Source organism: Phoxinus phoxinus, assembly GCF_949152265.1.
Source record: "Phoxinus phoxinus genome assembly, chromosome: 6".
Classification (NCBI taxonomy): domain Eukaryota; kingdom Metazoa; phylum Chordata; class Actinopteri; order Cypriniformes; family Leuciscidae; genus Phoxinus; species Phoxinus phoxinus.
Genome location: NC_136881.1, coordinates 11255670 through 11278795, shown reverse-complemented (window position 1 = coordinate 11278795; position 23126 = coordinate 11255670).

The window sequence follows — 23126 nt, the reverse complement described above, 5'->3', positions numbered from 1 at the left end:
TGGAGGTGAATAGCATTAAACGTCCTTAGTTCTCATAGTCAAACAATAAGACATCAAAGCTGTGCCATAGGCACTGTTTCAAAGAAGAGCCACAGCAGAGATGAAGATTATCAGCTAATAATGGTCTGTTCATCACACAAAGCTTCCATATGGCTTCAGAAGACTTGGAATACAGCGTATACGGATGAAAAGCACTTCTTTTATTATGCTTTTTTGGAATTGGTGCACAAATATGGGACAAATACCACAGCACATGAGTTTAGAATGGCATGAGGGTGAGTAAATGATGACCAAATGTTAATTTTTGGGTAACTATCCTGTTAAAGGGAAAATTGTGTCATAATTCATGTTGTTCCAAATCTGTATGAGATTCTTTCTTCTGTTGAACACAAAAGATGATATGTTGAAGAATGTTGGTAATCAGACAGTTAACTGGAACCATTGACTTCCATAGTATTTTTTTTTCCTACTATGGAAGTCAATGGTTACCATCGACTGTTTGACCAACATTCTTCAAAAAATCTTCTTTTGTGTTCAACAGAAGAAAGAAAACTCATACAGGTTTGAAACAACATGAGGGTGAGTAAATTATGACCCAAAAAAAAAAAAAAAATTCAACACAGACACCGTCATGTCTCAGTGTTGTTTTCTTTATATGGATTTAGAATGATGTAAGGGTGAGTAAATGATGAGAATTTAAATTTTCGGACGAACTGTCCCTTTTAAAGCTACAATATGTAATTTTGTTAACTGTTAGGAGTCGCTAACCTCTTACAGCAACAAAGGCATTGATGACATATAAGCGGAATTATGGAATGGATCATGCTGATGGATCTAATAATGTTTATGGATGAGTGAATACATATTTTTTTAACATGACTGTGGTATGAAGCATGGCACGATTGCTAATGAGAGACAGATATCAGAGCCACACGCGAGTCCCGCAGATATAAAGGAATAATGACATTTCATTCTACCGAATCGTAAGTGCACAATTCACTACTCACACAGGTCAGATTATTAGACGAATTAAACTTGTGAAGTCATGCAGCATTGTTTCACTTGGTTTACACTATGACACTAAACTGCATTTGAGTGTGTTGAAAGTTATAATGTTATTTTATGTGTTAGTTTGTTGGCTGACAAGCAGTAAGCTAGATCAACATTAGAATAACATACTGTCCATATTCTAATATTTCATCATGTTGAGCTATATAACATTGATTCGTTTTATGTAAATTTGCTCACCTGTGTAATAAAGTAAATGCAAGAGCTCTGTCAAGTCAAAGTTAGTCACGGACGTGGAGCTCTTGGCATCTCGAAAACGCCACGCTGATATTGATCCTCGTTTTAGTTCTCCTTTTGTCCCGAAGTCTGCTTGCCATGGTCCATAATGTTTGAACGAAACAACAACAGCATGAGCGTGCCGCTAGACGTAACCCAGTTGTCCACATCTGTCGCCATATTTACTATGGCAGAACGAGCGTATACCAGGGATAACGCGGATATTACGTCATTGACAGGCGACAATGACCAGGGATGAGCCATTATTTAAAATTGGAATTTTTCTGAAATCAAAAATCTTTAAGTCACAACATTTTTGATAATCATATAACAAACTCAACCAAAAAACAATAATAATACAGAATTACATGAGAGTGAGTACATAATGACATACTTTCATTTTTGGGTAAGCTATTCCTCTTAATGTCCTTTAATGTCTACTTTCATGTAAGAGTTCTCATTATTGCGTCCACCAGCCTCTAAAATTACATTGTGAGTGTTATCCCATCAAGGAGTATTAGCTGACAGAATACAAGCAATTTGAAAAATTAGTCCAGCATGTGTGTGAATGTTTTAAATGAAAGCTCATAATGACATCAGAAAATTCAGAAGGTGAGGTTCAGTATTTTGAAACATGAGTTTATATAAAAACGTCCACATGCTGAGGAGAAAGAAATTACAGGACAAGATGAAGGTAGTGTGATAAATGTCCAGTGGTAATTACTTGGACCAGCACAAGATTTTCAGGGTCATGGCCCCCTCAAATTCTCCTGACCCGGACCTGGAATAATTATAAGAAGATAAGAAGGAAAATGCACAAGTAGTACAAGAGGAAGTAGATGAAAAGGAAGGAGGAGGGTCGGGCATGCATAATACCAGTCTTTTCTTCTCAAAGATTTTTCATTTTAGGATGTTGTGATTAAGTTACCATTTGCAAGTTGGTTGGAAAAAGGTAACATTCTACAACATCATGTGTATTTCCACCCAGCAGGAGGTTTACCAAGATCAAATTATAGCATTATCATAAGAAAGAGCAATGTGTTGGTAATTAGGGAGAAACTCCCCCTCCAAATGCATGCACTATGATAATTACTTGCACAAGCTGAGGACAGCAGTCTTCTCTTAATTAAGCTTTGCTAGAATTCATGTCCTAACTGACTATTTTAAGAGACCAAACACTACAGCCATGAAATGAAACTTTAATACATTTGACATTTGTGAAATTCACATTTGCTCAAACATGCCCACACACTCTTACCTGCTGTGAAGAGTTTAGTCTCTTTATGAAAAGAAAAACATGTTAAAATACAATCTCACATTCCCAAAATGTATCCTTGTTTCTTTTGAACAACCACAACAAATTATGTACTACAAATCTGTTGTCCCAGCAAAAAAAAAGGGGTCCCCTCGCACCTGCAAGTTTTGCAATTTACAGTGTTGTTATTGTTAATTAAAAATAGTAAATATTTATCTGAAAAAAAGCTGAAGCTAAAATATTATATCTAAAGTGCCCCATTATACATTTTTACCTTTCATGCAGTGCGTAATACAGCTGTTTGCGAATGTAAATGGTCTGAAAATGTTTAAAGATCAAAGTGTACGACAAATAAATAAATAACTGATTCTAAAAGAAAGAATTGATTCTGAACTGGCGAAATGAGTTGTCAGCTATTCCAGTCTCAATTTCTGTTACAAATTTGCAATTCCAGTCTATGGTCTCAGGGTTGCAGGATTAGTTTTGAGTTGACAAAACCAAACCAATCCAATCAGGCTTTGTTGGTACCGCTGATCATCAACTTTCTTTGTCAACTCAGGCTTTGATCCTGAGTTCAGGAATAAATATGGAGCACATGCCCATGAAAGTCTGACATCAGTAGCAAACAGTCAATCGCATGCAGCTTCGCTTCGGTCATCTGCTGATTACAAGATTGAAAAATATTAAGAATTTAAATAAATAAATGCATTTACATAGCAAGAAGAAAAGAGGGTCTATTAAAGGGGACATCATGCTATATCAGTGCAAGTAAAAGAGGTGAAGTTAGTTTATTTAGTTGATAATATACATATAGGCATACAGAGTCTTTAAAATGTAAACATGCAGTCATTTTTAAAGCTTTATCTATTGACTTTAAAGCTTTTTATATTTATGCATATTTATATATTATATATATATTAGGCTACATATCTTTATATATTTATATTAATTTAAACTAAGAGCTTCATAATAACTGAAAAACTAAAAGTGTACATGTGTAATGCATTAAGGGTATAATAATTACATATCTAAATCATAAAAAATTATTATTTCTTTATTTTAAATCATTGCTTAAAGCCCGACGATTTTGGCCTTACAAAACTTTTGCTATAACCTTTAATTTGGAGTAAAAATAGTGAAAGTGGCACTTTGTTCACAACTGATTGGTCCAAATTCAGTTTGAGATGTTAGCTAAAACTAACCCAGAGCAGGTTAGCTGTGGAGCATTATGGTGCTTTCACACTGGCAGTTTAGATCGAAACGGGGCACGGTTCGCATGAAAAATCCCGCTGCGGGGGTGCCGGGAACATTAGCGCTCTTGGTCGGACCGCAGCAAACGAGCCCAGTGTGAAAGCCCCATAAGTTACTGTGATGAACAATGCTAAAAGCTGAGCCACTTTCATGGTGCCTACAACCCAGGGTTGGTGCAAACTAAACTGAAACATATCTGGCTAGCCATCTAAACTTGCTTCATGGCGTAGGCCCCAGGAAACATGGGAACATAACGAAGTAATCCACAACAAAACAACCATGGAAGAACAAATCCTGACAAAGAACAAGTGAAACACACAGGCTGTATACACAATGGTAATTAGACTAACAAGACACAGGTGTAAAAAATCAAACGAGGATACCAGGAAACTACAATCTACAAGTCCACCTTATAAAACAAAAACAGACTCATAACTAAACTTTACACTGGTTCGAACATTTAAATCTGGTCTTACTGTAAGCCGTAAGTACTGTTATTTGAAAGTGACATACACTTTTATAACGCATTACATAAAAGCAACTATCAACAGCTACCATACACTTCAAAATAGACAAATTTCCTTATCTAGGCAAATTAGCTTCCAGTTACTGAGTCATGATTGATTTAATCTGTGGTTTTAAAATTGCAGAAAGAATCTAAAATGAAACCATGTTCTAAAACATCACGTAAGCATAGGTTTGCTTTTTAGGAAAATCAACATAGTAATTTGTCACTGATGTAATATTTGACGGGGTTGCCAGTATTAAACGGTGCCATATAAAATACTCTGTGAATGTGTATTATTATTTCATTTTGCGGTGGGACTGCAGTTCTAGCAAGATGAACTTCTAGTTATTCGCAGATACTCCTAGACAGCCAAATCTAGCTAGAATTTTATTATAGCTCATAATACCGTGAGCGGTGCACCGTGGGGGTTGCTGGATGTGTCTTGTATGCCAATGCATGCACACACACACACGACCCCTAGTTGTTGTTAACTGACGATATAGTCTGTGACAGGTTAAAATGCCTGCACTTGGAGCAAGCCAGCACCCTGGTGAAAAAAAAAATCAGCATTCTGTAAACAGTGATGTTGCTTACATTTCCCAATCTGTTGAAGCCACAACTCAAAATTGCACCAACTGAGAGGATGCGCAGCCACAGAGAGCTTCAAATAATAAACTCTCTATGTTGTGGCTTTTGCTGCAGCGGGGATCAGCGCAGTCGTCACCCTTATGCTCTCAAAATGTTCAAAGCTTTCTTTTGTGATTTCATATGGCAGCTTTTGGGCTGTTTTAACAATTCTTGATTGCTGTTTTAACCTTTTGCAATCTCTAGTGGCAAGTTTATCAGCCCTACTGTACAAAAAAACATATATAAAAACAAACTTCAAATCAGAAACACTGTGCATAACATTTATTTAGGCAGTCAGCGTGTAGCAAAGCGACACTAACAGTACACAGAGATGCATTATGAATCATGGATTGAGATAAACCGCTCTCTTCAGATGTAACATTTATAGCTCAAGCTCTTCACAAAACAACATATTAAAGTTAATTAACCTCAGATGATTACGGCAGAATAAGAGTCACGAGGCAGACCAGATTCATGAAAACCAATAGTTAATCAATTTTGGATGGAGTAAGGCCTCAATTCCAGGGTATATTTATATTGCTGCATTTTTGAAGATTGTGTTAAAATAGAGCTGTGCTCGCTAAAAATCAATAGCTATTAAATGCCTGCAATCGGCCTCCATCAAAAGAGAAAGCTTACATTTATCAAGCCAAATTTAGCCTCTATCTGCTGCATTAGGTACTATACGGAAGTACTATAATAGCCTACAAAGTGCTTTGTAGATTAAAAGAGGAATGGTGATAGTTCAGATTTCTTTAACAAAACAACTCATTTAAATGCCTTTCTAAGTAAAAACAATGTTCTAGATACAGTATTTTTTTCAAAATACAGATTTGCAGAAAGGCACTGTTGGACGTAAAGAGAGGTTTGAAGGCCGAAAATGTAAAGCTGGTATTTTCCTGAAAACAAAGCTGAAAGATTTGTAATAAATATCTAGTTCAGTCATGAAACTCCAGACGGAGCAGGCTGATAGTTCCTTTATATGCAATCCGCAAGCAATCGCATCATTACCGCATGGCACAAGTTGATTGGCCTCTGCTGATCCTCCAGGCATATGAGATTGCTTGCTCAACATTTGGTTTGGTTTGTTGTAAGCAAGTCCTGGAGTTCCTCTGAAATCCTCCACCTCCCTCAGCTCCACCTGCCCTGATCTGTGGCGGGACTTATGCAGCAGCATATCTTAGGGCCTATTTACACCTGGTCAGTTCATGTAAATATGATCAGATAAATATCAGATTTCTCAAAATGATTTCATTTACACTTGTTCACATTATTGTGTCTCCTCAAAACGTCTATAAATCCGATTTGTACACATTTTTAAGTCTTGCCAATTTAAACATTGAAGTGCAAGATGCGAACAGTGGATAAAGAAGTGTATTTTATGAAGTTTGTACAGTCACTGATAATGTATTTTGAAGTGTGCTTACAGAGAAAGAGTCTATCTACCCGCTCGCCTGATTTGCTGTGATTTGTGATTGGTTTTGTCGCATCTTGTTGTTGTCTCGTTTGGTGTGGACAAACAAATTGCATGTTTCTATAGACATGGTGTAACTGTGATTGTATGATGGTGAGTCATTTAGGTGACCTTGAGTACTTTGTGTGTATTTGAGTGATTGCATGTGATTGTATAAAACCCAGAACATTCCTTTATCGCCATTTAATTTAATAATACATTCACTGATAAATTGGACTGGACAGATATATTTGTTTGTTTATTCCACCCCTCCAACCCTTTCTAAAATTTTAATTAATTGTTGCGAGGCATTTGAAATCTAAAGAAAATCTTTAAAAGCAAATCTCAATAAAACCGTCCCTGAAGCGTTCTAGAGACTGACAGCAGTCTGATCTCAATAAAGAGTAGCATAAACAAACCTCAGTGAAAGAGGGGGATAGGAAGCCAAGAACATCAAAGTGCGTATGACAACATACTGTGGTTTCAATAACATCAGCCTCAGACAGTGACATCAAACCACTTGTGTGTACATGACAGTTTCAATCACTTTGAAACACAAAATGGCATGTTTCCTGTTTTTACTACAGGATGGTGCCATGTGATCAATTATGCTAAAAGGCATTAAAGCTATAACTATAAAATAAAACATTGTACGTGTGTGTGTGTGTGTGTGTGTGTGTGTGTGTGTGTGTGTGTGTGTGTGTGTGTGTGTGGTGTTCTTTATAAAAAATAAAAAAGGCACATCGCTGCGTTCATTCTGAATGTGTTAATTCACACTCATTTTCACTTGCTGACTTCAGTATGTAGTGGGGGGGTGGGGTGTTCAGCCTATGAAAACCCATGTGATGGATGGCAAGGGAGGTGAGGTGAGGTGAGGAAGGGGTATAGGTGGAGAGAAGAGGCAAAAAGGAAGGAAATGCTCTCTTGCTCTGTTGATCCTCCCAGGAGAGGTGAAGGTGTCAGTATTGACAGAAATGCCTCTTTCATCTCTCTGCTGACTACAGAGCACAAACCAATTAGAGCTGTCAGTCATTATTTAGGGCACTATACTTAAATAATCGGCCAATAACTGCAAAACCTCCTAAGAGGCATGTCAGTAAGGTTTCCCCCTACGTGGTTAATTTCAGGATCTGTATTAAACTCATAATTCCGAAGCAAATTAACACCATAAAGTAAATTAAAGTAATGAGTTCAATGCAAATACTCTCAGGTGTCTCTGTGGCTGCTAGCACATTATGCCTCCGTTTCTTTTTAAAGGGGACCCTTTCCACTAATTTGAAAGAGTCAATTACACACACACCACCAATTCTCTAAAAGTATACCGGTAGCCATTGACATCCAAACCCCTGCATCAGCAAGTGAACCTACTGGGACTAACATGCAGGCCTTTGCATTTTCCCTTCGATTAGCCGACACCCCACTGGTGCTCCACTACAATGAGAGTTCGAGTTTCTGGAAAAATGGTCAGTAGCGATTCTAAAGCCCAATTGCAAACTAATGTCATTGGGGTTCAAATACAGAATCTCAGCAATGGGACACAGCTTGTTAGATCACCGCAATGTTCAAGCGCCTTGTTCTTCACTTCTATTATTGTGCTCAAGAACCAGACTCTGTAAAATTTGCATGAAGTCTCTCTTGTAAATGTCAAAGACGGAATAAATTGGGTCCACTCCGCTTTTGGTTCGGCGAATAATGGTGTTCTATTACTTCACCCTGTGTGTCAGATATAAGCATGCATTGTATGTGCAAAAAAAAACTTTCATTTAACTAGCAGTCTGGATTGAGAAGTGACGGGTGACACTTATAATAACCGCACAGTATATCACTGTATAGAATGCACTGATTTTTGTTTTTGATTTTAGATATTCTATTCTCAAAGCATGTACATTTCTAACTCTCTATAAATAATATTTATACTGTTTGTATGTGCTAATATTATGTTACTACTATAAATTATATATATTTTTTAATTTAATGTACTATTTAATATTACAAATGTTTTGTTTTTTAAATAGATAACTAATTGGTTCGCTACAACATGGTCTAAAGTATTGGTTATATACTAGTTAAATAACTAGATAACAAATAAATCACTACGAAAAAAATCACTACGAAAATTGACATGTATAAAATGTTCAGATATTATAACTGCATGATGAAACCTTGACTCAATTAACCATTATGTCAAGTAAAAACTAAAATGGCAGAACCATTGGCAGTAAAATATAGTTAACTACATTACATTTACATTTAAACATTTAGCAGACGCTTTTATCCAAAGCAACTTAAAGTACAAATGAGGAGAACAATAGAATGATAAAAAAATCGAATAGAAAAGAAAAGGTAAGTGCTAGTATTAATTGGTTAGGTTTACACATTTCTATTTTATATTTCCTATGATTTTCATATGAACCCAAAAAAATGTGTATGTGTAATAAACACCATGAATGAATTAATGAATTAATGAGGCATTTATATAGTACTTTACTATATACTACTGTACAACCATGCACTTTACAATCATAGCAGGGGGTCTCTCAACCACCTCCACTTGTCTTGGATGATGCGACAGCAGCCACAGTACAACGGTGCCAATGCGCTCACCACACACCAGCTATAGTGGAGAGGAGAGAGAGTGATAGAGCCAGTTCAGTGGATAGGGATTATAAGGAGGCCATGATTGTTAAGTGCCAATGGAGGGAATTTGGCCAGGACACCAGGGTTACACACCTACTCTTTTACAAAAAGTGCCATGGACTTTTTAATGACCAAATGGACCTCAGTTTAACGTCTCATCCGAAGGACGTGTCATCAGTAAAACCAGACACGAAAACGATTTGGCATTATGAGTGTTGCCGTAGAAACACATTGTTTCTTAAGTTTGAGAATTTGAACAGCTAAAATCTCAGTTCTCCTCATTCACATTGTCAACCATGAAATCCCAAGAAAACAGGATATATCACTGATCAGAAAAAAACCTGGATCACCCAAATGCTCTATTCACTGAACCGGAGTATGTTTACATGATACGTGTAAGAGAGTAACAGTACATCCGAAACAATACCACAGGATGTGTGTTGTCTCTCTTAATGCAATATGATATAACAAAACACACTGCCACTCGGCTCTACAACAGTATCAAGTTTAGCAAATGATTATTGTTTTCACTCCACCTCTGAATACACGCACACTGTTCTCCTCCCTCCCTGGATCGCATAGCGGGTGATGCATCACTCTTTTATAAGTCACTTTCCCTCCACGAGTGTTTTCATTTATTTATGGAGATATAAATAAATATACACATTTATTTATTCATATAAGCTGGAGAAACACTCATTTCTCATTTACAAAGATCAGCGAATCAACCGCGCCAGGAACAGGAACGTCGCCAAGTGGTCAACCAATAGCGGTCAAGAGTTCAGGCGCCTGGCACGGCCCAATCCATCATGATCACAGAGGAGGCAGAAGGTAGAGGGGGAGAAAATGTGGGGGAGGAGAAGAGGAAGAGGCAGAGATGAGTAATAATTGAGTCAATGGTGTTGTGTTACAGAGGAGAGAATCTTTAATAGCATGCGTGTTGGTGTCATCGATTCAGAAAATGATGGTTTTTGTGTGTGTGTGTGTGTGTGTGTGTGTGTGTGTGTGTGTGTGTGTGTGTGTGTGTGTGTGTGTGTGTGTGTGTGTGTGTGTGTGTGTGTGTGTGTGTGTGTGTGTGTGTGTGTGTGTGTGTGTGTGTGTGTTTGTTTATTCAATGTATTTTTTCCATTAAAAAAGGAATCATGCAAAAGTATAAAAAATAATTTTGAAGGAAAACCATTGTGATTTCTTGTGTTGCATAAGTTGTGTCTCTCTTACTGTTATTTTACTGTTACTGTTTTCTTTCATACATGTCTCTAATCACAGCATCTTAATAAAACTGCAAGTAAAGAGAATCCTGTCATCATTTAATCACCCTCATGTCGTTCCAAACATGTATGACTTTCATCCGTAGGACAAAAAAAGGTGAATTTTTGAAGAATGTCCTGGTCTCTCTTTTCAGTATAATGGAAGTGAATGGAGACTTACTCTCAAAGCTCCAAAATGACAAAACAGCAAAATTATTATAAAGGGAGTCCATATGAAGTACTGCAGAAAGGATTTTTACTGATTAATGCTTAGTTATGGTCTGTCGCTCACACAAAGATATCTTATGGCTTCATAATATCGCACATGAGTCATATGAACATCTTTTATCATGGTGTTTTTGTAATTTTGGAGCTTGCCAACCCAAGTCTACGGGTTGAGTACTTAGAGTACTTTCTTTATATGGAATTAGAGTGGTCAGAATATTCTCTCTGTACAAAATATGTGTGTGTGCGTGCAATAAAAGTTGATTTGTAAAATGTTCATTTGGATTATTATTGTATTGCATATTAAGGAAGTTTGGCCAGAGTCAAACCTATACATAAATCCAGCGAAACACAGAAGTAAAGCAGCGCTGCCATTACTGCGTGCCTTGCTGCTAGGGAAGTAGCGTGTTGGTCCCGTAGTTCTCAAAACAGTTAATAACAAAAACAAACAAAAACTTTATACAAAATACACCATGCTCTTCTTCAAATTGACATTAATCAACAACGTCGCTCTAGATGTGTAAACAAGTGGGCGCGCCGCTGTCTCCTTTCCACAAGCGCTTACTTTCCCGTGGCGTCTGTCGTTGCTATGCAACCATGAACTGCGCTCTCCATGATGACAAGGAAGTATCAGCAAAAGAATAATTGATTTCTAGCCCTTGCATTAGCTGTACTACTAGATATATTTATGGAGATTAAAAATAATAAGGCTATTATTATTGTACAGCTATGATCAGCTGTTCGGCCGAGCATTCAATGTTGTTACGCTGTAAGCTGATCAGTTGGTTCGTTGCTGCTCTATCACTCGCACACCAGAGCAAAATGGTTCTTAATGTTTCAATTTCGTGATTAAAATGACATAATTTGGAAGCGGATAATTTATTCACAAACAGCTCATTATGACTCAAAATGTTAGAATGCTGCACCTACACTCGATAGTGTGAAAAAGATCAGCGCAACGCAGACCACTGCATTGACAGCGTGAAACATATGATCTGTCTACAGCCAGGGCTCAGCGGAAGACTGAGCTAAATTAGAAAATACAGTTTGACATCTTTTTTCTCGTATCTGTGAATTAATTTTTTAATAATTTGCTCTGAGAAGAAGCAAATATATTTGTGCGGGAATTTTTTGCACTATAAAAGCTAACCTTTTTGACGCATTTTTACATTAACACATTATGTTGTCAATAAATTACCTTTATCGGTAAGTTTTGGCCACTGCCTGACATCATCTACCCAATGTTCCCTTTCACCAGACATTTTCTTTCATGAGCAGGATCCGCTTTCATTGAAATGTCATTAGAGGGCACCGGCAAGTGTCACACCGTCATGCAGGCACGCAGTAATGGCGGCAGGCAAGATGGCGGCGCCCATAGAGTTCGCGGCGGATTTGTGTATAAGACCTTCAAGTGAAATTACATGTGACCATGAGGGACGAAACCTTTCTCTCCTAGGGGGAAAAAAGCACAGACTTGTTAAGCTGTAGAATGCTCTCTTTTTCTCATTCTCTTCCACTAACTCTTCACTTGCTAATTAGAAGTTACGCAGCAGAGATGAAACCAAGGCATTCATCATTTAAACATCATTACCATAATTTGCTATTTTGTCTTTTCGAGGGCAAAGTAAGTCCAAGACTTAAACCTACAGCAGAGGCACTTCATGCTATTTTAAATCCATTGCTCTAAAATGGCTACACAGTCTTCCACTCCAGCGATTTAGCGAATACATGATTGAATACGTCTATAATTCAGTCAATCATTCCGTCAATCAGTCAGTTGTTTTGTCAGTTAATTTGGTACGCCTGAACAACTGCTTACTGTATTCGTGAGGTGTCCAGTTCATTGTACCTCTGGATTAAATAATCCAAAGTAGCAGAAAAGTAAAAACAAGAGCATTTTTTCTCTCATTTTCTTTATTTATCACTATTTGAACAAACCAAATTAGTATTTTAACAAGTATTCGTATCTGTAATGTAACTCGTTTGTTTGTACTATACAGAGATGAACAATACTTAAAATATTTTAAAAAATTGTCTTGCAGACAACGAAAAAAGGTGTGGGGGGGGGGGGGAATCACATAGGAATCAATATATATTACCCAACTTTGCTGGGAATTGCAGGCTGAGAACGGTTTTTCATCGTGCCATGCCGAACCAAGCTCAAGTGGAAATTTGACACTGTTCCTTACTGTTCTTAGTACCGTTTCGACCCAACGACGGAAAAGCATAGTCATATTGTCTTTAGGGAAAATAATTTTTTCCAGTTAGTTACCTATGCTTCATATGCACTAATCTTGAAACAAAACAACCCTGTAAGAGGATTTACAGTTAAAGACCAAGAACCAGATATGATGAATGAAGACCCGGAGTCATAATTATAATTAATTGAAGAACATTTTTACTGAAGATAGTTTGCAGTTTCATCAGGCAAAAGTCAGCTTCAAGACTCAAAAGGAGTTCGTAGGCCACCCCGCTTACAGTGACAAAGATCACAGCAATTATACCCTTCAGCAAGGTCTAAGCTACGTACTTGCTTCAGGTTGCAGTTTCCTGATTTGCTAAGAAATAGATAAACATAATCATTTTCCACACATTCAGTATACAGATAGACTGAAACATGTAACCAAACCTTAACCTGTAACCAAAAAGAATAACACGCACACACCGACACAGCTTTTTCAAGGTTGGATTTGACCAGGCTCTAACTATAAACAGGAGAGTCTTCTCAAAACATCAAGATAATACAATATTTCTCTCAAGGAGAGGACACTTTTAATATAACACAGTAAAGTAAAGCTTTAACAAAGAAATGGTCCCTTAAACTATTGGTTCCAAGGACCGTTGTATGTTTTAACACATTTTGGAGACCTTTCTCAAACAAAATGAGTCCATATTTCATTTCTGGAAGCCGGGATAATTGAGTTACCTCATTCCTGACATCAGCTTTAGTCACCTCTCAGATATTTAATACAGACTTTAAAAGAATACACGAAAAGAAGAGAACATTTCAGTAATCACACTGGTAAATTCTATAACAAAGTAAAATCTCATAAGCCAAGGGAAGTCATTCAAATTTTGTGATATTTAGAAGGAAAGAATATTGATTAATAGCTTGATTATAATCACTCATTAGCTATACATTGAAGCAGCAGTGGATTCCAGAAACCAAACCCTTCCCAATAGACCTTTAAAAATGCACTTTGACTTTATTTCCCCAGTTTACATTTTAAATTTTAAATTAAATTTTATATTTAGTGACAGTATAAGTGTGAAAGTATGAATTTATTAACTGGGTAATACATTACTGAGTACTATACTGGAGCTCTGTCAACCCATCCATGAGCACTAAACAGCAGGGTGCATCTTTATTATTAATTAATTTTATTATTTATGCCTTTTATTAATTATTTACTTGGGTGTCCAAGCTGGGTTTATGCCACAGTGAAATAAATATACCGGCGTGGTGATGAATTATGCGTAATAGAGATGTGGTCACATATATTTCTTGAAGGAAAAAAACAGTTCCTTTGAATCCCTGTGTGCTGCTCTTTAGATACAGCCAAGTTCAAAAATGTGAGGAAAATAAGACTCCTTTAGACTATTAATCTTCCTCCCCTCTATATATCTTTCTCTTTCTTATCTACACACATCTACTCCTTTCTTAGACACATTCTCTCATCTAGCAAATCGCATAAGGACCGGATGACACTGATGCAACTGCTAGAATATACCAATGATTTGAGGGGGAAAATAAACAATAAAAGCACTAATTTCTTTAATATGCATATATTTTTACAGCATTCGAGTCTCTCTGAAGCCCCTCATTATGAAAAACACGATCTCCTCTGATTGGTCGGCTACACAAGTGTGTTGTGATTGGTCAACCACTCCGAGAGTGTTTCGGAAATGTCACACCCCTTATTATTATAACCGCAAGTTTCAAAACACTTAATCAACCAGCCCAACCAACCAGTATGTTTTGAGTGGGAATTATTTAAATTAGGGTATATTGTGCGTGCACGTTCTCGGAAGAAAACTCAAGACTACAATCGAGGCATTTCAGGGAGTTCGGAAACGGTGCTGATTGATAGAGAGAATAACTTAATTTGAAGTGAAATTTGTGCTCTGTACATTTGCAGACCTTTTTCATGCTTAAAGGAACACGGCACCGTTTTTTGAAATAGGGGTTATTCAACGTCTCCCCTATATTTAGATAGGTGGGCAAATGGATTTTTGTCTCAGTGCATGCATTGTTTTAGTTTGGCAGCGCCACCGCTAACTTAGCTTAGCATATTGAATGGAATCCTTTGTTGCCGGATAACATGTCGTGAGTAAAAGTGAAAAAAAAAAAAAAAATACTTTTTGTGGCCTGCATATTCACAACGAGTACAAATAGCAATGCAGATTAAGACTAGGCGATTTCCTAGGCAGATATTGACTTGGGACTATATTGGGGTGAAGCACAGGCGATGCACCGCTATTTGGGCGCAGAGATATCGAAGATATTCGGTGCAGGTCACGCCGGTATGTTGATGGAAATTGGGGGATTTCAGGTGTTGCGTGATATCTCTGCGCCCAAGTATCAGTGTTCGGCAACAAAGGATTCCATTCATTATGCTAAGCTAAGCTAGCGGTGGTGCTGCCAAACTAAGACAATGCATGCACTGAGACAAAAATGCATTTGCCCACCTATCTAGGGGAGACGTTGAATAAAACCCCCATTTCAAAAAACGGTGGCGTGTTCCTTTAAACAGCAGCATCACACACTAAAGAAACTTGGAAATGTAAAAAAGCATAATAGGACCCATTTAACAAGCTGAAGAAACAAGATTCAGAGCAGAGTTAGCACCGCTTTTGTGGGGTTAATTTGTAATTGCGAGGCCAAAGGTGTAAAACAATGCAGTACAAGTTGTTTAGCAACAGACAACCAATCATACACAGCCTCTGTGTACCTTATTAAATATTAATTCGCTTTTGTACACGCTGTGTTTGGTCTCAATATCTATAGGGAAACAAAAATGTCAAACTGACTTTAAAAAAATAGTATAATTATTATTATTGCTTTATGTTTAACAAGGCAACCAGGCCTAGTCCATGTGCCGACTTTTCCACAGATAAACGCGCAGTTATTAAAACAAGTAGCGAGCTCATCACATGCTGTGTTTGTCTAAGCAATGTTATTGACCTCATAAATATGCAAATGAGAACGTTAACACAGGATTTACAAATGTAGCGAAATCTCAAACCCTGAATACCCAGCATTGATTTTAAAGCCATGTATAATCAGAGTGAAAAGAGATCTATCTATCTAGATCAAGATAACCTAGGATTTAGGATGGAATTTCAAGTGTGAGTTAACATAAGTCCTATTTCGGATAGGTTCAATCAATTGGAAATTTCTGTCCTAGCCGCAGATCAAGCACCTTTTTTGGTCTGGCTCTAAATGTCTTGCAACCTGCACACCCAGCACTTTTTAAATATACTGTATACCAGCCTCTTCACTTTCCCTCTTTCTTTTCATGATAATTTCTTTCACTCTAGAAATGTGTCTTTCCGTCCCTCCAGAGGAATTTGTTGCAGCTCTCATGTTCTCCGTGTCTCACTAGCCTTGCCCCCAAGATCTCTCTCCCCTTCACGTTTTCTGTCATCGTAACCCAGATATCAGCGCTGTTCCTGAAGTATGCCTCAAACCTCAATGTGACAAGAGGTTTAGATCGGTTTCCCTTGCTGCAATCATTCAACACACACACACACACACACACACACACACACACACACACACACACACACACACACACACACACACACCCTCAGTAAATGTAGGGCTCTTTGATGGGTCCAGTGGTTTACTGCAGCCTCACCTCAATTCATCCTTTCCCTTGATCGCCCTTTCTTTGCTGCATGCTCACACTATCTCTCTCTTTGGCTCCATCCTTCCTGTCTTATCTTTTCCATCTTTGAAATGCCCTGGCATTTCACTCTCCTTATCACTACCTCTATCTCTATCACACCCTTTGCTTATTTCGGCAGTATGACTCCATTTCGGCCTCCCCGGTGGTCTGTCAATTCAACCTCTCTGTTCCTCTTTCTGCTGAGTTCTGATTTTGCTCTCTCTCTCTCTCTCTCTCTCTCTCTCTTCTTATCCTTCAAATCTTACCAACTGCTTTCCAATAGCCAACAGCTATATAACTTATTCAGTAGCACTCACACACACACACACACTGATATCCTCAGCAACTTTCATGTTATGAATTTGACTGTCGATAATTCTCTAAGGCTGATGCGGGCCTTGGGCGATTTCATACAGAGAACAACAATGTTAACCTGGCGAGTGTTAAGGAGAAACCAATCAAATTAGCAACGAAACTACAAACCTAACAAAATAGTTCAGCCCAAAATAATTGTTATCAATATTTTTGTGTAAATGTGTTTTTTATTTTATTCATTCACACACACACACACACACACACACACACACACACACACACACGCTGTTGCTTATGACTGGTTGACAGACATTCAAAGTTGTGCAATTATTTTTCAGTAAATGCAAAGCTAGTAGTTCCAAGATCTGCCACAAGGTTTTAGTTCATTCTCAAAGCCTATACAATCGCACAATAACCACAAACTACAAAGACATTGACCAAGCAAATAAATGTGGCAAACAATATTGGATAAAAATTACTATTTCCATTCTAGATCTTACTCTAGCTCTCTTTCCCACACACACAGATTTACAGACTTACATGCACAAGGAAACTTGTTGCCAGCGTTTCCTTTTTCAATAACCTTTTTAATCTCGTTACTTTATAAAGCTACAGTGTCGAGGTGGTAATGTTCAATTTATACATCAAACTTCGCTAACAGTAGAGACACTGCTGCCAAACAATGCTTAGAGCTGCACAGATATGATCAAGATAACTAATTAAATGAGCTCACCCAAAATGTCACCTTTCTCTTTCATATGAAGCAATGGGAAGCCAGAGATTCATCCCTTCTATCAAATAGTGCATTTATATAAACTGGTTTTATTAAAAGTTGCAGATCATATATATATATTATTTTTGGGGGGTATTTAATGTAATTGATCTGTCGTCTTTGATGGCTATTACAGTTTTTCTCAGTCACTTTGGTGCATTTCTTAGATCAAAAGTGCAATTCTTGATACTACTTGTACAAATTCCAAATCATCTAGTCACTTGTGCACATCATTAAAGCAAGTTCTTATTCCTTTGAACAAATTGCAATTGCTTTTGTACATATTGCAATTGATAATGTACAAGTGTCACTTTTTTTCCACATTTTCAATTGTTCATGTCATGATGATCAAAATATAGCAGATGGTTCTCTGTTGAATAGTCTTACCCCTCAAAACATCTAGGCATTAGTTCCTTGCATAAGCCATTACATGCAAAATTGTTGAACTATTTGTCATAAACTCTCAAGCATAGTTTTACACATTTACACAAAACAAATTAAACTGTGTGTTCTGGGATATAGCGTATAATGGAGTTGGAATCAAGTGAACCCTCTCACAACTTTGTATACGTGGATGAGGCTGGCTTCAACCTGAGCAAATGCAGAAGGCGGGGTCGGAATATCATCGGTCACAGAGTTACTGTGGATTTGCCAGGCCAACGGGGAGGAAATATCACCATGTGTGCTGCTATTTCGGAGCATGGTGTCCTAACCCATATCCCCCTTATAGGGCCATACAACACCCAGCATCTACTCAACTTTTTAGAGACTCTCTACAGGGCTGTCATCCCTGATGATGAGAGGGGTCTGTTTATAGAGAGCTGTGAAAAACAAAATCCTGTCCAGTCTCTTTCAATCAATAACCCACATACAGTAATATGTAAATAGTACTGTTGAAATTGATATGCCATAGAAGTGCAGCCTTGTGCATTTTCAATACAGTAACTGTCATCCAAACTGTAGCCAAGTTTACATCAGGTAATACTGTCAAAGTATACAGTTACATTGACAACATGCCTAAACATTTTGACGACCTTGTTCGTGAACAATGACTCAATGACTTATCATTCTGATGACACTGACATGATCATTGGCATGAATATTTACTTTTGAGAGATGTACTAAAGATTTTTAGTGACTGACTAGCTTTAGAAACATATCTATTGTATATTGCAGTTTGTACAAATTGTTCTGAGAAATGCACTTATTATTTTGCACATGTTAGGGATGATGTGAAAAATGCACCAAAGCGACTGAGAAAAACTGTAACCAATTTCATCAGATAATTATATTCAACCAAATATATTTTAACTTTTTAAATTATTAAACTACTCAAAGTAGCTTCCCCAACATTGAAGCCTGTCTTCGTCACACAAATCTCCACTGAATCACACAAACATGTGTTTGTGTTTCAGGCTGAGAGATTAAATTATGCTGAAATGATCTGATCTTTTCTCGTTGGATCTTATCACTTAGCCCAGTGATCTGTGGAACATGACTGCCTGACTAGTGATAAGTTCGGATGAGTCTGGGAACTGACTATGAGTTTGACCCCAGTCTACAAACAGACATCCACAGGATCTGTCTTTTGATGATTGGAACTGTCCCTATCATCACCGCTGTTCCCTGATGTTTTCATCTATTTGTGTCTGATAAGAGTGTACATTTAACCGCCTCTTCTTCTGTACCTGTTTACGCAGAGTAATACGAGATGTTACAAAACTATGTGACAACATTTTAGGCTTTATATGCACGCTGATTTTGTAAAGGATATTCAAAGAAAAGGGACAGTTCTTACAAAAATGAAAATTCTGTCATCATTTGTGCACCCTCACCCCACATACAAACACAAATTATATTCTGAAGAATGTTTTTGTCCATATAATGAAAGTCAAAACTTAAGGATCCAAAACAACACTGGACACACACAACTGACTTTCATTGTATGGACAAAATAACTTATTTTGTGTTCAACAGAAGAAAGAAAATCAGGCTTAAAACAACATGCAATAATAATAATACAATAATAACAAAACGTTTTTTCCCTCTAATGGTGAATTTTGTACTGGGGTAAAATGTGTTATTTGTTATTTATGATGGATGGATGCGCATTTGGGGGCTTCAAAATCTCAGGTACTATTCACTCCCACATTATAAAGCTTGGAAGAGTAAGGATATATTTTTTAATATAACTCTGATTGTGTTTGGCTGAAATAAAAAAGTCCTATACACCTAGGATTGCTTGAGGGTAAGTAAATGATGGGACAATTTACATTTTTGAGTGAAACAGTTACACCGTAAACACAGTTAAACAGTTTACAGTTTTTCTCGATTGCTGAAACGCATTTCTTGAAATTATGCCTCCTTTTCTCAAAACTCTAAACATAAATCCATAACTTTTCACCCAATTCCCCATACTTCCTATCTTCAGGTCAAAATAAAGCTCTCCACTCATAACTATTCAATATTGCTAAAACTTTGCCCTTAGAAATGGCACACAAGCCCTCAAACACACACACATACACACACACAGACACACACACGTTACAACATAGCCTTACACACAGATGAAATCAATTCAAAACACTGGAACAAAAACCTCCTTTTGGTAATCAGGAATCATTTTACAGCTTAATATCTATTACAGTATACAACATAAATAGAGGGATGCAGATATTGTGAAATTCAACATTAAGCTTTAATAAAAGTTTATTTTCATTACATTAGGCCTACTGTAAATATATATTGCAGTAGAGAAAAGGCACTAGAAAAGACATTTGAAATACCATAGAACTGAACATGAACTTGGAATTGCAGTACAGTATACTGTCAATTACAGTACAGTACAAAAAAAAAAAAAAAGCGAAGCTAAATTCAGCTTCCTCGGCCAAATTACATTACAGCACTGATAATGACCATATTTGCCATATAACAGTTTCTTAGTCTTCTGACAAAATACTTTTTCTCCCTCACCAAGGCAGTCGTCTCTCAGTCCTGCAAAAATACCAAATTTAAGAACTACTTGGCTACAAATCAATTTGACAATTACTAGTTTGAGGGTGTACATATTGTGCAACAGTATTTACTGCTGAAAGTTCTCTCATCTGTAGTACTGCTACTGTGTGCTGTAATTATTCTGTATGTGCAGAGTAGTATAAAACCCCCTGTTGATGAGCCTGTAGACCAACTTCCCTCATGGTCACTTCTGCCAAAGAACATGGTCAACTATATTGCTTTGTATTTCATCAGGAACAAATGTCCTTTTGACCCTGTCCCCTTAACTTTTCTTTTCTTCTCCTCTCATCTTCCTCTTTGTCTTCCACCAGGATTCATTTTCCAAAGCACGTATCTCCCATAGCCGAATTTATAATATTGGTGTGTCATCAGTTTTGCTACTTAAAGTAGCACACATGGTTAAATGTGTGACATTTGAGTTCACATTGTGACACTTGAGTTAATTATATTGTGTACTTGTGTTTTCTGAATGAGAACATGGTTAAACCTGTGTAAAATGAGTTTTGTAGAAAAACATTGAGAAATGTGTGTGAAAACAGGTGAAATGTTAAACATTTTGAGAAACATGTCTTTGTTTCTAGTAATGAATTAATGGTTTGGGAAATTGGGCCAACTGAACTAGTAATAGTGTGTTAGCCATCGAGAAAAAAGTAACATTTTTAATCTCAAAATGTCATTACTCGAACTTCCAGGGAAAACGACTTCTCTAATTATTTTTGTCAACTTAAACCCAAACCCTGCAAGCTCACAACGATAATCCGACACACTTGGATGTACATCACAATACAGAAGAAAAGATCTGTCGCTACTTTTCGACTCATTGTGTCTTAAATCATCGTAAACTTATTTCAATTAGTTGTGAAGGCAACATTTCTCATTTTCGTTTAAGTTTTGTAAACTTACGTTTTCAAACCTCCGTAAATTCTTCCCTGATTAGGCAATCCCAGAATGCATTGTGGTGAGATCAGAGAAATTGTCATCCATCATACAGCAGTCAGGGAATATTGATCATGAAAATGTCAATGTCATTCAGAATTTCTGTCAAAAATTATTGACAGAAAATTGGTTGATCTATTTCATCCGATATTTGTTTGTGAAATGCATTGAGGCATATAGTTCAATCATCCATCCATTCTCCATACCACTTATGCTCTGTAGTGTTGGCGGAGGGCTGAAGCCTATACCAGGAACTCCGGACGAAGGCAGGGGACACCCTGGACAGGTGGCCAATGTATCACAAGGCTAATAAACACAGATATAAAGACATGCACACTCTCACCTACAATACATTTTGTCTCTTCTATTCACTTACACTGCATAGGGTAAACTAGAGCGCTCAGAGAAAACCCATGCTGACACAGGGAATACATGAAAACTTCACAAAAAAGGCCTCCTGGCTCAGCCGGGACTCAAACCAGGGACCTTCTTGCTGTGAAACAGTGCTACCTAGTGAGCTACTGTGCCACCCCATGTAGTTCGATCAATTCCAATTAAATACTCGAACTGCTCTATTAATCAAATGTAGGCCCTTGAATAAAAGTGTTTGCCAAATGCCTAAATGAAAATAAAATGTTACAGAACGGAGTCATTAGCTTAGAAACTCTGTCCAATGCGTATGTCCAACTCAATTGGAATAAACTGACGTTTAGACAAGTCTCGCATGTGCTTCATAAGGGGATCACGTCCGTGACAGTTAACTGAGTTGGTGCTTATGAAGAAGATTTCAGATCAGTCTCTTATGAGGATTCATGTTAGTCAAGATGCTGCCTCAGAAGGTCGCTGCCTATGTAGATAGTTGATAGCGAGACACCTCACTTGGGTTTTAAAAAGAGCTATAGATGTAAAATGACTTACAGAAAAAAGCAAAAACTGTGTGTGCCTCCGCTGAACTCGGTAAGCGTCTGTGTTGGCTGTGAAAAGTGTGTCATACATCAAGCTTTCCTTTACTGTGCTATGGAGACTTGCTGTTTTAGCTTGAACACATGTGTGAACTGAAATGCGCAACCCAGGCTCACTGGAAAAACACGCCTCTGGCGACATTTCTGCAAAAAGACATTACGTTGCTTCTTGCACGTTTTGCAACAAATTCAAAGTGAAGTGTCCAGTGAGTGGCATTAAAAACGCATTCAGTTTTATCTAAAGCAGGTGAACGTGAATCTGGTGACATTTTATTTTGTTAATGAGTGTACTAAGGCAGTTTAGGAAATGAAATGTCTAGTGAGTGAGCTAAAAGGTTCCTGCATTTGGAAATAATGTACCAACTAGAGTTCTCAAAAAGTACCGACTTTGGTCGTATTTGTTGAGCGCATCAAACACAATGGCCAATCAGAGGGGTTTAAGAATCCGTTCAACAGCGCTCAAAATGCTAGAGGGAAATGCTGGTACTTTTGACAACTCTAGTACCACCTACACTAAACCAATCCGGTTAACAAAAGCAAATGTGAGATAAAAATACAATTGCTTATGCAATCATGCCATTTTAGCTCTCTTCAACAAGTATTTAACTGTTACTTGTTTCACAGGACTCATACCCGAGCGCTTCACAAATCAAATGTGCAAAGTTGTACCAGGTGAGCTACCGAGCTTACTACTTCATAAAAGTCATAAATACAGAGCTGGTTATGTGATGCAAACTAATGCATCAAA